This window comes from Macrobrachium nipponense, chromosome 33 (genome assembly GCF_015104395.2).
Source record: "Macrobrachium nipponense isolate FS-2020 chromosome 33, ASM1510439v2, whole genome shotgun sequence".
Taxonomy (NCBI): Eukaryota; Metazoa; Arthropoda; class Malacostraca; order Decapoda; family Palaemonidae; genus Macrobrachium; species Macrobrachium nipponense.
The window spans coordinates 47829713-47843162 of NC_087219.1; the positions used below are offsets into that span (position 1 = coordinate 47829713).

A 13450-nucleotide genomic window follows, 5' to 3' on the forward strand; every position below is an offset into this window, starting at 1 on the left:
CGGCTCCCCGCACCAAAGCCGAAGATTCGCCTTCGGAGGCGGCAGCTCTGAAAGCCAAGAATCGTTCTATGGATCAGAAGATTCGTCAGTTGGAAGGTAAGGAGAGTGTTAGTGATCAGTGCAGTGTCCCCAGTGTTGTGGAGGGTGCGTCTGACCGGCTCCTTAGTGCCTCTAGGCCTAGGACCTCTTCCAGACTCCCAGTTCCAGTGGAGTAGGAAAGTCGAAAGCCGCAGGAGGGCTAGGGAGAGCCCCCACCGGTCAGGCGTCCCCTCGGCAGATCCTGAAGTACGCTCCCAGGCTGCCTCGGATCGCTACAAGGAGGAGCTCCTACGCCAATGCTTCTCCTCTTCGTCGTCTCCCTCTCCGAAGAGAGGTTGGAACTCCCCGGATGCGTCGCGCCCGTTGAAGAGGGCTTGGAAGGCTCCCTGCAGTCCTTTGGCTTCTAGTCCGGAGGTTTTCCCGGAAGAATCGTCGGTGGAGGCGAAGAAACCCAAGAAATCCTGTGATCGTTCTTCTTCTCTTCTCGCGCTCCGCGCTCGGCGCCTGCTTCCGAGGAAGAACAAGAAGATTCTCCTACGAGAGTACTCGCGGGACTTCAAGCTCAGATCACGGCGCTAGCAGACTCTCTAGCAGTTAGATCACGTAGGAAGAAGGACGTTTCTCTTCCGATCAAGAGATCTAGGCGCCGCTCTTCAGAGGATCGTTCTCCTTCATATGGGGAGGTTTCGTATGAAGGTGGGGGCTCGCGTGAGCGCCCTCGCTCGAGTGAGCGCCCTCGCTCGCGTGAGCGCCCTCGCTCGCTGGCTCTCTTTCGATTTCAAGACGCCAAACATCGGTAGGACTTGCTCTATGGAGAAAGAAGTTTTTTCTCCAGATTGGATTCCCGCTTCCGGTAAGCGCACTGCACCTGCTCATCACGCGATTTCTTCAACTCCCTCGCGTGAAACTTCTCCTCAGCAGCCTCAAGATTCTAGAAGGCGCCCTTATACAAGTAGGCGTTCTTCTTCCAGATGTCACTCTCCTCGAGTGTCGGATCGTGACTTCTCTCCTGACAGGCATCTAGAGTCTGGTAGGAGTCGTGTGCATGATAGACGGCCTACTGTTAGCCGCTCCCCGCAAGGTAGGCGCCAAGAGCCTACTGCACATAGATCTCCTAGTAGGCGCTCGTCTCTTTTAAGGCGTCATACTCCCTGATTATTCTCTAGGGGCAGACCAAGAGTCTTTCAAGCGCCCCTTCTCCGTGTAGGCGCTCTCCCGCTTCTAGGCGCACTTCTCCTGACCGTTTGTCTCTTGGTAGGCACCAGGAATCCCGGAAGCGCCCTTCTCCAAGTAGACGCTCGTTAGTTTTGAAGCGCCCTTCTCCTGAATGTTACCCTCTTGTTAGACGTCAAGAGTCTCGCAAGCAGCCTTCTCCTAGTAGGCGCATTTCGCCTTCCAGTCGGACTTCCGTTGATCGTACGCAACTGGACAGGTATGGAGAGCCGCGCAAGCGCTCTGCTCTCGATAGGCGCTCTTCTCCTGGCAGCCGCTCGCCTCAGGATAGGCGCATAGAGTATAGTAGGCGCTCGCCTCCTCGTAAGCGCCCTGTGGATGTTTCCGAGGATTCTCGGAGTAGGAGCCCTACCTCTCCTTCGGCTGAGATTCCGTATACCTCGAAGAGGGAGTCTCATCGTAGACTTCCCAGATCTTCTCATCGTTCTCCAGTGGATGTGAACTCTTCTAAGAGAGGGCGTTCTCCAAACTCTCGCTCTACTCCTGCTAGGATCCCTTCGTCACATAAGGATCTTCCGCGCTCGCCTCGAGAAGACGTCCTAGAAGGTTCGGATGAGGAACCGAACACTTCTGCTGCTGTCTCTTCTTACAAGAAGCTTACAGAGCTACTTTTACAAGTTTTTGGGGATTCCCTTACGCCTACGCTCCTCCTTCTCCTCACTCACTTTTTTCAACGGCGAAGACAGCGAAGAGTTCTTCTTGTGTGAGGATGAAGCCAACTCTTTCTATGAAGAAGGCACTGAGGAGTTTTGGTTCCTGGATGGCTTCCAAAGAAGAAGCGGGGAAAACGATGTTCGCTTTTCCTCCTTCGAAGTTATCAGGACGCGCTGGTTTCTGGTACGAAACAGGAGAGCCCTTAGGATTGGGTCTACCGTCTTCGGCTGATTCGGATTTTTCGGCACTGGTAGATTCGACAAGGAGAACTGCCCTTAACTCTGCTAAGACGACTTGGGCAATGAATGAATTGGATCATTTGCTCAAAGGTATGTTTAGAGTGCTAGAAGTATTTAACTTCCTTGATTGGTCGTTGGGAGTCCTAGCCAAGAAAATTGAAGTGCCAGAGTCAATTTCGCCAGAAGATCTTATGTGTGTTTTGTCTTGTATGGACAAGTCGGTAAGAGACGGAGCGAGTGAAATCGCCTCCCTTTATGGGGCCGGGATCGTGAAGAAGAGGTCGGTTTATTGTTCCTTCTTAACGAAGTCGGTCTCCCATGCTCAGAGGTCTTCTTTGCTGTTTGCTCCTCTGTCTACTCAGTTGTTCCCGAAACATCGAGTGCAGGACATTTCGAGGTCACTTTCGGCCAAAGCCACCCAGGACCTTTTGGCACAGTCGGCAAGAAAACCTCGCCCTTCCTTCCCTACCAAGGCTAAGAAGGAAAAGGCAAGTGTTCGAGAACCCTTTCGAGGGGCATCTTCATCAAGAACCTCTACGTTTAGAGGTCGTAGACCTTCAAGAAGGGGTAAGACTTTCGCCAAGTCTGTTAAAGCCCCCAAATAACTTGCAAGTCCTTCAATCAACGGTGGGCGCCAGACTCTTAGAGTTTTGCAGAAGTCTGGGCCCAAAAAGGGGCGGATCCTTGGACCCTTTCTATTTTGAGGAGAGGTTACCTCATCCCTTTCGTCGAAAGACCTCCCTTGACGGCCATCCCAAGGGAACTGACGGCCAGGTACAGAGAACCCATCATGAATCAAGCTCTCCATCTAGCAGTAGATCAGATGCTGGAGAAGGGGGCTATCGAACTAGTGACAGACCATCATTCATCGGGCTTCTACAACCGCCTTTTCCTAGTTCCGAAGTCCTCAGGGGGATGGAGACCGGTGTTGGATGTAAGCGCCCTGAACTTCTTCGTAGAAAAGAAGAAGTTCACGATGGAAACGCCTTCATCAGTGCTGGCAGCACTTCGTCCAGGGGACTGGATGGTTTCCTTGGATTTACAGGACGCTTACTTCCACGTACCGATCCATCCTTCCTCGAGGAAGTTTCTCAGATTCATGATGGGGGGGAAAATTTTTCAGTTCAGGGCTCTGTGTTTCGCCTCTCGACGGCCCCTCAAGTGTTCACGGGGATTTTGAGGAATGTGGCTCAATGGCTTCATTTGAAAGGGGTGAGGATATCCATGTACCTCGACGATTGGCTAATAAGGGCCAATTCAGAAGATCGTTGTTTGAAGGACTTACAAGTAACTTTAGAATTGACGAAGGCTTTGGGACTTCTCGTCAATTTCAAGAAGTCATCACTAATTCCCGAGCAAGAGTGTGTGTATCTCGGGATACAGATGAACTCTCTGAGTTTTCGGGCTTTTCCCTCGCGCAGGAAAGGATAGCCCGAGGATTCGAGAGAGTAACAACCTTCTTAGGGAAAGAAGTATGCACAGTGAGGGAGTGGATGAGTCTGCTGGGGACGCTCTCCTCTCTGGATGCAATTCGTTTCCCTAGGAAGGTTGCACCTGAGACCACTCCAATTCTTTCTTCATCGGAATTGGAGTCGTCGTTCTCAGGATTTGACGTTCTCCCTGTCGTTATCCCAGGACATCAAGAAACATCTCTTATGGTGGACAGATCCCAACCTCTTTGCGAAGGGACTGTCTCTTCAATCACAGACCCCCAACCTGGTGTTGTTCTCCGACGCGTCGGACATGGGGTGGGGTGCAAACTCTGGGAACCAGCGAAGTGTCAGGGTAACCGGGTGGGGGACCAGGTAGCCTGGCACATCAACAGAAAGGAGTTGATGGCTGTGTGGTTGGCTCTGAAGGCTTTCGAGCCCAAAGTCAGAAGATCGGTAGTGCAGGTCAACGCGGACAACACTACAGCTCTGGCATACATCAGGAAACAGGGGGGGACGCATTCCTTCTCCCTGTACGAGACAGCAAGAGACCTTCTTCTGTGGGCAGAAGAAAGAGGAATCAAGCTTCTCACCAGGTTCGTGCAGGGAGAAAGGAATGTAAGAGCAGATCTCCTCAGCAGGAAAGATCAGGTCCTTCCCACAGAGTGGACCCTTCATCTGGATGTATTGCCAGAGCCTGTGGAAGTTATGGGGCAGGCCACACATAGACCTCTTTGCCACGTCAAAGAACAAGAGGCTGGATCCTTACTGCTCTCCGATATCAGATCCAGAGGCAGTAGCAATAGATGCTCTTCTTCTAAGACGTGGAACGGACTCGACGTCTACGCGTTTCCCCCCTTCAAAGATCCTGGGGCTAACCATCAAGAAGTTCGTAGAGTCCGATTTTCAACGAGAATGACCTTAATCGCTCCCTTTTGGCCGGCCCAAGAATGGTTCACAGAGGTACTGGAATGGTTGGTGGACCTTCCAAGATCGCTCCCGCTAAGGAGCGATCTACTCAGACAACCCCACTTCGACAGGTACCACAAAAATCTCCTCGCTCTCAGTCTGACTGGTTTCAGACTGTCCAAAGTTTGGTCAGAGCGAAAGGCTTTTCAGCAACAGCTGCTAAAGCAATCGCAGAGCGAGGAGACCTCCACCTTGCGTGTATACCAGTCAAAGTGGGATGTCTTCAGACGTTGGTGCAAGAGGAAGAACATTTCCTCTTCCAGTACCTCTGTGACCCAAATTGCGGATTTCCTTATTTTCCTCAAAGAAGAATGTCATCTGGTTGTGTCAACTATTAAGGGATACCGCAGTATGTTGGCGGCGGTATTTCGGCATAGAGGCTTAAATATATCCGATGATAAGGACCTGCATGATCTTATTAGATCATTTGAAACCATTAAGCGTCCTCATGTAGTACCGAACTGGAATCTAGACGTAGTCCTACAATTCCTTGGATCGTCTAGATTCGAACCTCCTGGCTTAGCCTCTTTCAAGGATTTGACGAAGAAGGCTATCTTCCTTTTGGCCCTAGCTACAGCTAAGAGAGTGAGTGAGCTCCAAGCTATTGAGGGCAATGTAGGGTTTAAGGAAGATTCTATGGTGTGTTCATTTCTTCCAAGTTTCCTGGCAAAGAATGAAAACCCATCACGCCCTTGGCCCAGGAGCTTTGAAGTTCGTAGTTTATCTTTTTCTAGTAGGGGAAGAGCCTGAAAGAACTCTTTGCCCTATGAGAATTATGAAGTATTTCCTTAAGAGGAAGGAACAACTTAAGGCTAATCAAGATGTGCTTTGGTGCTCCGTAAAGGACCCCACTCGGCCCATGTCGAAGAATGCTCTTTCCTTTTTTCTGAGAAGCCTTATTACAGAGGCACATGTTGCCTGTAAGGAAGATCATTTTAGACTACTGAAAGTGAAAGCTCACGAGGTGAGAGCCATCGCAACTTCGCTTGCATTCAGAAAAAATATGTCTGTGCGGAACTTGATGGAGGCGACTTTTTGGAGATGCCAATCGGTTTTCGCAAACCACTACCTACGTGATGTAAAAATCACATATGATAAATGCTTCGCCTTGGGTCCTTTCGTATCGGCGGATTCGGTGCTGGGGCAGGGAGCTGAAACTTATCCTGTGTAAATTTTTTATATGTTACCCTATATTTTATATTTTTGTACATGAACTTTCCTGTCAGACATATACTTAGCTTACGTCTCTGACGTCACGACAGAATTCAAAACTCGCGGCTAACGCGACAGGTAGGTCAGGTGATCTACCTTACCCGCCGCTGGGAGGCGGGTGTAAGAACCATCATACCTTTCTTGCCAGATTTTTTCTGTCGTCGGTGTCGACCACACCCGTTGTCGGTACCTCTTGACAGTTGGATTCTTTTCTCGTTTTCGCCCTGGATTGTTTCTACGGACTTTTGGTGAAGTACCCGATCTTTTGGCCTGGCTTTCGCGATTTGTGGACAGTTATTGGACTTTTCTTTGGATTTTTCTTGGATTCATGATGTCTGATGTTGATACTAAGAAAACTGCTATGTTTAGAGTTTGTTGTATGACTGATTGTAAGGTGAGGCTACCGAAAGCTTCGGTAGACCCTCACACGGTATGTTTGAAGTGTAGAGGGAATGAATGCACCTTTAATAACCCTTGTAATGAATGTGAAAAGCTGAATGAGGATGAATGGAAGTCTTTGTCTTCCTACTTGAGGAAGCTTGAAAAGGATAAAGTTAGGAAAGCTTCTTCCAGGAGCAGTAGTAGATCTAGTATTAGCGAGTTGGATGTAGATAATCCTATTTTAGGAAGTAGCTCCTTTGTCAGTTTTTCAGCTCCTGCTCCTGCACCGAAGCCGAAGATACGCCTTCGGAAGTGGCTTCAATGAAAGCCACCATTCGCAGTATGGAGAGGAAAATCAAGCAACTAGAAGGTAAGAGTGATTCCAATAGTGATTTGTGCAGTGAACCAACCCAGTGCAGTGGAGGGTGCGTCTGATCGGCGCCCTAATGCTTCCAGGCCTAGACCTCTTCCAGACTCCCAGTCCCAGTGGAGGAGGGAAAGTCGAAAGCCGCAGGAAGGTTAGGGAGCATCCCCAACGGTCAGGCGTCCCCTCGGTAGTTCCTGTTGATCGTTCCCAGGCTACCTTGGATCACTCCAAGAGAGAAATTTTGCGCCAGTGCTTTTCGTCGTCGCCTTCGCCTTCTCCTAAAAGAGGATGGAGCTCTTCGGAAGCCTCGCGCCCTCGAAGAGCCTGGAATGCTCCCTGCGCCCGCCCTTCCAGCCTGAAGTATTTTTCGGAAGGCCTGAGGTGGAAGTCGAAGAAGCGAAAGAGATCTCAGGAGTATCGTTCACTTAGCGGAGATCGAGCCTCTTCTCCTGTTCACGAGTTTGGTGAGTTCTCCTGCAAGGGTGTTTGGCTAACCTTCAGGCGCAGATTTCGGCTCTGGCTGGCTCTCTTTACGGGTCTTCTCGGCGCAGGAAGGACGTCTCGCTTCCTGTAAAGAAGTCCAAGCTTGCTCCCCTCTCCTGACTCTCCCGCTTTTCGGCGGAAGAGGAAAGGCGCTCAACTGTTCGTTCGGATTCTCGCAGGAGGCTCTCTGCTTCGGACAAGATCAAATCTGCGTATAAGCGACATTCGCCTGACAGACAAGTTTCTCCTTCAGACAAGGAGCAAACTGCGCGTAGGAGATCCTCACCCTACAGACGCTCTTCTCGAGACAGGATCGCTCCCCTTGACGGATGCCAAGAGCCTAGTAGGCACTACTCACCTCGTAGCCGCTCCTCGTCTCGCCTCCACTCTCCGGCTGACAAGCGCCCTAAATCGGACAGGCGCTTTTCGCTGGACAGGCGTCAAGAGCTTGTTAGGCGCGTTCGCCTGGCAGGCGCTCTTCTCCTGACTTTTACTCGCCTCGAGTCAGGCGCCGAGAGCCTAGCAGGCGCTTCTCCCCTGGTAGGCGCTCACATAGTAGGCGCTCGTCGCCAGAGATTCTCTCGCCTCGGTTTCAGGCGCCAAGAGCCTGGTAGGCGCTTTTCGTATGACAGGCGCAGTGTTCGCTGGTTAGCCGCTCTCCTTTGGATAGGCGCCAAGAGCCTGATAGAATTTCTTCTTCATACAGGCGCTCTGCACCTGACTGCCGCCTGACTCCTATTAGGCTTCAAGGATCTGGGAAACGCACTCCTCCAGACAAGAAGGATGTTGCAAGTAGACACTTGCCTGAAGCATTGTCTCCAAGACGTATACGTCTATCTGCCTCTAGAGACTCCTTTAAGAATAGTCGCGCCTCTAAGGATCAGGAAGGCTCTTCGGCTCAGGAGGAACAGGACCCCTCAGAAGAAAGGAAGGACAAAAGACGCCTCAGTTTCCTCCTATAAGAACTTACAGAGTTACTCCCTGCAAGAGTTTGGAGATATTCTTTCTCCGTGGCTGGCCCCTTCTCCTCTTTCGTTATTCTCCACTTCGAAGACGTCGAAGGTTTCGTCTTGTGTTAGGATGAAACCTACTGTTTCCATGAAGAAGGCGCTGAGAGTTTTGGAGAATGGCTCCTTTCGAAGGAAGAGAAAGGGAAGACGGTTTTTTCTTTCCCTCCGTCTAAACTGACCGGCAGATTGGGATTCTGGTACGAATCGGGAGAACCTTTAGGCCTCGCTCTCCCTTCGTGCTGCGGACTCGGACTTCTCTTCATTAGTGGATGCTGCTCGTCGTTCCGCCCTCTTGTCCGCCAAGACTACGTGGGGAATGAACGAACTTGACCACTTACTGAAGGGAATGTTCCGAGTCCTGGAAGTTTTCAACTTCCTTGATTGGTCTTTAGGTGTGCTGGCTAATAAGACCAAGACCCCAGATGCTCTGTCTCCTGAAGATCTTAACTGTGTACTCACTTGCATGGATAAAGCAGTGAGAGACGGATCGAGTGAAGTCTCCATCACTGGTTTGGAGCTTGGAGTGGGCTTTAAGAAAAGCGGTCGGTACTACTGTTCGTTTCTCACGAAGGCAGTGTCTCATGCCACAAAGGGCATCGCTCTTGTATGCTCAACTCTCTCCTCTTCTGTTCCCCAAGAAAATTATCCAAGATGTATCGAGTGCCCTTTCAGCTAAGGCTACTCAGGACATGTTAGCCCAGGCGGCCAGGAAACCTCGCTCTGTCTTCCAACCCAAGACCAAGAAAGAGACTCCTCTGAGACAGGAGCCCGTTTCGAGGAGGGGGGACCCGAGAGGTTCTGGCAACCAGACGGGACTAGATCTTTTAAGAGAGGTAAAAACCTTCTCGAAGTCAGTCAGAGGGAAGAAATAGCGGTCAAGGACTCCAGACATCAGTGGGTGCCAGACTACTGAAATTTGCCGACGTCTGGGCCCACAAAGGGGCGGACAATTGGTCCCTATCGATTGTCAGAAAAGGATACCTCATTCCTTCTCGTCAAGACCACCATTGACGACAACTCCGAGGGAGTTGGTAGCCAAGTACAAGGACCCCATCATGAATCAAACCCAAACCCTTTCTCTAGCAGTAGATCTCATGCTAGAGAAGGAGGCTATAGAACTAGTGAAAGATCCCCCGCTCTGCGGGCTTTTACAACAGACTGTTCCTAGTTCCGAAGAACTCAGGAGGATGGAGACCGGTGTTGGATGTAAGCGCCCTGAACGTCTTTGTGGAAAAGAGGAAGTTCGCCATGGAGACAACTTCATCAGTGTTAGGGGCTCTTCGTCCAGGGGACTGGATGGTGTCTATAGACCTTCAGGACGCTTACTTTCATGTGCCGATCCATCCTTCTTCACGGAAGTATCTACGATTCATGATGGGAGGAAACATCTTCCAATTCAACGGCCTTGTGCTTCGGCCTATCAACTGCACCCCAAAAAGTTTTCACGGGGTTAATGAAGAACGTTGGCGCAGTGGCTACATTTGGAGGGAGTGAGGGTCTGTTCGCTTTATCTCGACGACTGCTAATCAGAGCAGAGTCTCAAGAAAGATGTCTGGAGGACCTTCAAAAGACCCTTACATTGGCAAGTTCGCTGGGACTTCTGGTGAACTTCCAGAAGTCTCAACTTAATCCCCAGTCAAGAGAGGATCTATCTGGGGATTTCGGGATAGCTTCTCTGGCTTTTCGGGCTTTTCCGTCGCCAGAGAGGATAGCTCGTTGCTACGAGAAAATAACGACCTTCCTAGAGAAAGATGCATGCACACGAGGAGTGGATGAGTCTGCTGGGGACACTCTCCTCGCTGGAGCAATTCGTTTCTCTAGGAAGGGTTGCATCTCAGGCCTCTACAGTTCTTCCTATACCAGAACTGGAGGCGTCTCTCCCTAGATCTGGAGTTCTCCTTCAAGATCTCAAGAGGAATCAAGAGAGACCTTCGGTGGTGGAACGACCCACTTCGATTTGTGGAAGGAATGTCTCTCTACATGCCGAACCCCAGCCATGTGTTGTTTTCCGACGCATCGGAGGCAGGTTGGGGAGCGACACTCGGGACAAGAGAAGTGTCAGGCACCTGGAAGGGGGATCAGGTGTCCTGGCACATCAACAAGAAAGAGTTGATGGCATCCTGGATGGCATTTGAAAGCCTTGCGATACCCCACGTCCGGAATGCAGTAGTGCAGGTCAATTCGGACAACACAACAGCCTTGGCGTACATCAAGAAACAGGGGGGGACGCACTCCTTCTCCCTGTACGAAACAGCAAGGGATCTTCTGCTGTGGTCTCAAACGAGGAAAATCAGTCTTCTCACCAGATTCGTACAGGGAGAAAGGAACGTCAGGCCGATCTCCTGAGCTAGGAAGAATCAACTCCTGCCTTCCGAGTGGACCCTCCACTCAGAAGTATGCCAAGACCTTGTGGAGAAGATGGGCAGACCTCACATCGATCTTTGCAACAGCAAGAACGCAAGAATCGAACTTTATTGCTCCCCGATCTCAGACCCAGGAGCAGTTTCAGTGGATGCGTTTCTCCTAGATTGGACAGGGTTAGACGTCTACGCCTTTCCCCCCTTCAAAGTACTAGGACAAACCCTCAAGAAATTTGCTATCTCGGAGAGGACAAGAATGACGCTAGTAGCTCCGTTCTGGCCCGCCCAGATTGGTTCACAGAGGTACTGGAATGGTTGGTGGACTTTCCAAGAGCACTTCCACAAAGACAAGATTTGCTCAAACAACCCCAACCCACTTCGACAGGTATCACAGAAACCTCCCCGCTCTCAATCTGACTGGCTTTCGACTGTCAAAAGTCTTGTCAGAGCGAAGGGGTTTTCGACAAAAGCTGCTAAGGCTATCGCCTCAGCTAGAAGACCTTCGACCCTTAAAGTCTACCAGTCGAAGTGGGACGTCTTTCGCCGTTGGTGCAGGAACAAGAAGTTTTCCTCTTCCAGTACCTCTGTGACTCAGATAGCAGATTTCCTAGTTTTCCTCAGAGAAAAATGCGGTTTGGCAGTATCTACTATCAAAGGATACCGTAGCATGCTGGCTGCGGTGTTCAGACATAGGAATTTAGATCTTTCGAATGACAAGATCTTCATGACCTATTAAGATCTTTTGAATCTTCCAAGAAAAACTTCGAACGAAGTTCCAAGTTGGAATCTTGGATGTGGTTCTTCGCTTCCTGAGGTCCGCTAGGTTTGAACCACCACATTTAGCCTCCTTCAAAGATCTCACGAGGAAAGCTCTCTTTCTCATGGCTTTAGCATCTGCTAAAAGGGTTAGTGAGATTCATGCCCTAGAAGGAAGGGTAGGTTTCAAAGGAGATTCCGTGGTTTGTTCCTTCCTTCCTTCGTTTTTAGCAAAAAATGAGAACCCCTCAAATCCTTGGCCAAGGAGCTTTGAGGTTCGTGGTTTGTCTGCCCTAGTAGGGGAGGAACCTGAAAGAACGCTTTGCCCTGTTAGGAGTTTAAAATACTACCTTCAGAAGAAGAAAACCCTTAAGGGCATTGAGGACAGACTATGGTGCTCTGTAAAGGACCCCAGCAGACCATTGTCGAAAAATGCGCTGTCTTTCTTCATTAGAAGTGTTGTGAAAGAAGCACATAGATCTTGTGATGAAGAACATTTCAAGCTCTTAAAAGTCAAGGCTCATGAAGTGAGAGCAATAGCAACTTCCTTGGCCTTTAAGAAGAATATGTCTCTTCAGAATCTGATGAAAACTACATTCCTGGAGATGTAATTCAGTATTCGCCAACCACTACCTAAAAGACGTCAGTATTACGTACGACGAGTGCTTCGCGTTAGGCCCGTACGTATCGGCGGATTCGGTGCTGGGGCAGGGAGCTGAACATATCCTTTAGTAGTTTTTTTTTCCCCTTGTGTTTTTTTTTTTTTTTTTTGGTAATTGAGTTCATATGGTTGTATGAAAAATGATGCAGGTAGGCATCTTTTTTCGTTTCGTAATGCTAATAACATTAGTTTGGTTAGGTGATCGGATTTGGTTTGAAGTCCCTGCGTTGGTAGTGGACAGGTTCTGTCATAGAAGAAGGGCGAACGCCCCATTGACATGATCCGACTTGGATTCTACTAAGTAAGCGGATATCAAGTCCCATTAGTAGACCCAAAGAGTCTTTTCAGCTGTAGGTCACGCCCTCGCTGTAAGCTCTTATGGCTATGCAGACTAATAGACAGTATCTATGAAGTCTTCAGCCTAAACAGGTAAGAACCAAGGTTATGTTTATCCTACAACAGGTGTTGTTTACCTTTTCTTTGTTATTTTCTGTCTTGTACCCTCCACCAAGGGTGTCAATCAGCTAAGTATATGTCTGACAGGAAAGTTCATGTACAAAAATGATATTGTTATTTTACAATAAAGTTTTGTACATACTTACCTGGCAGACATATACGATTGATGGCCCGCCCAGCCTCCCCTCAGGAGACAGGTATAAGAGAGAAAAAATCTGGCAAGAAAGGTATGATGGTTCTTACACCCGCCTCCCAGCGGCGGGTAAGGTAGATCACCTGACCTACCTGTCGCGTTAGCCGCGAGTTTTGAATTCTGTCGTGACGTCAGAGACGTAAGCTAAGTATATGTCTGCCAGGTAAGTATGTACAAAACTTTATTGTAAAATAACAATATCATTGTTGTTTTTGGTTGTCTGAAAGAGGTTGCAGGAGGCACCTCTTTTTGTCGTAATATTAACCCTTTGTATTTTGGTTAGGTGGTCTGGTGGGTTTTGGCTCCTTGCAGAGGTAGTGGTAAGGATCTGTTAGGTAAGCGGACAAGGTCCCTCTAACAGCATCCGACTTGGATTCTACCACAATAGGGGATCACATATCCCAGTGGTAGATCCTAGAGTCTTTCAGCATCAGGTCACGTCCTAGCTGTAGCTCTCCAGGCAATGCAGACTCAGAGATAGTATCTATGAAGTCTTCATCCTGAAAAGGTGAGAACCAAGGTTTTTATATCCTACAACATTAGTTGTTTCCCGTCTTACCTGTATTATTGAGCTGTCTCTTACCCTCCACCAAGGGTGCCAATCAGCTAAGTATATATCTGTCAGGGAAGTTCATGTACAAAAATGATATTGTTAAACTACAATAAAGTTTTGTACATACTTACCTGGCAGATATATACGATTAATGGCCCACCCAGCCTCCCCTCAGGAGACAGGTGGAAGAGAAAAATCTGACAAGCTTACGGGAGTGGTTCGTACATCCGCCACCCAGCGGCGGGTAAGGTAGACCACCTGACCTACCTGTCGCGTGTGCCGCGAGATTTGAAATTCTGTCGGGAACGTCGGAGACTATAGCTAAGTATATATCTGCCAGGTAAGTATGTACAAAACTTTATTGTAGTTTAACAATATCATATATACAGTGCTTCCCATATTTACGTGGGAATAGGTTCCAAAACCTTCTGTGGAAATACAAAAATCCCCTCTA

The 13450-nt window shown here is 49.2% G+C and overlaps 1 protein-coding gene across 3 annotated transcripts in view; it reads left to right on the forward strand.

Moving 5' to 3' along the window:
- LOC135203157 (dolichyl-diphosphooligosaccharide--protein glycosyltransferase subunit 2-like) overlaps positions 1-13450 on the forward strand; it is a 77409-nt gene that overhangs the window by 15420 nt on the left and 48539 nt on the right. The window lies entirely within an intron of this gene.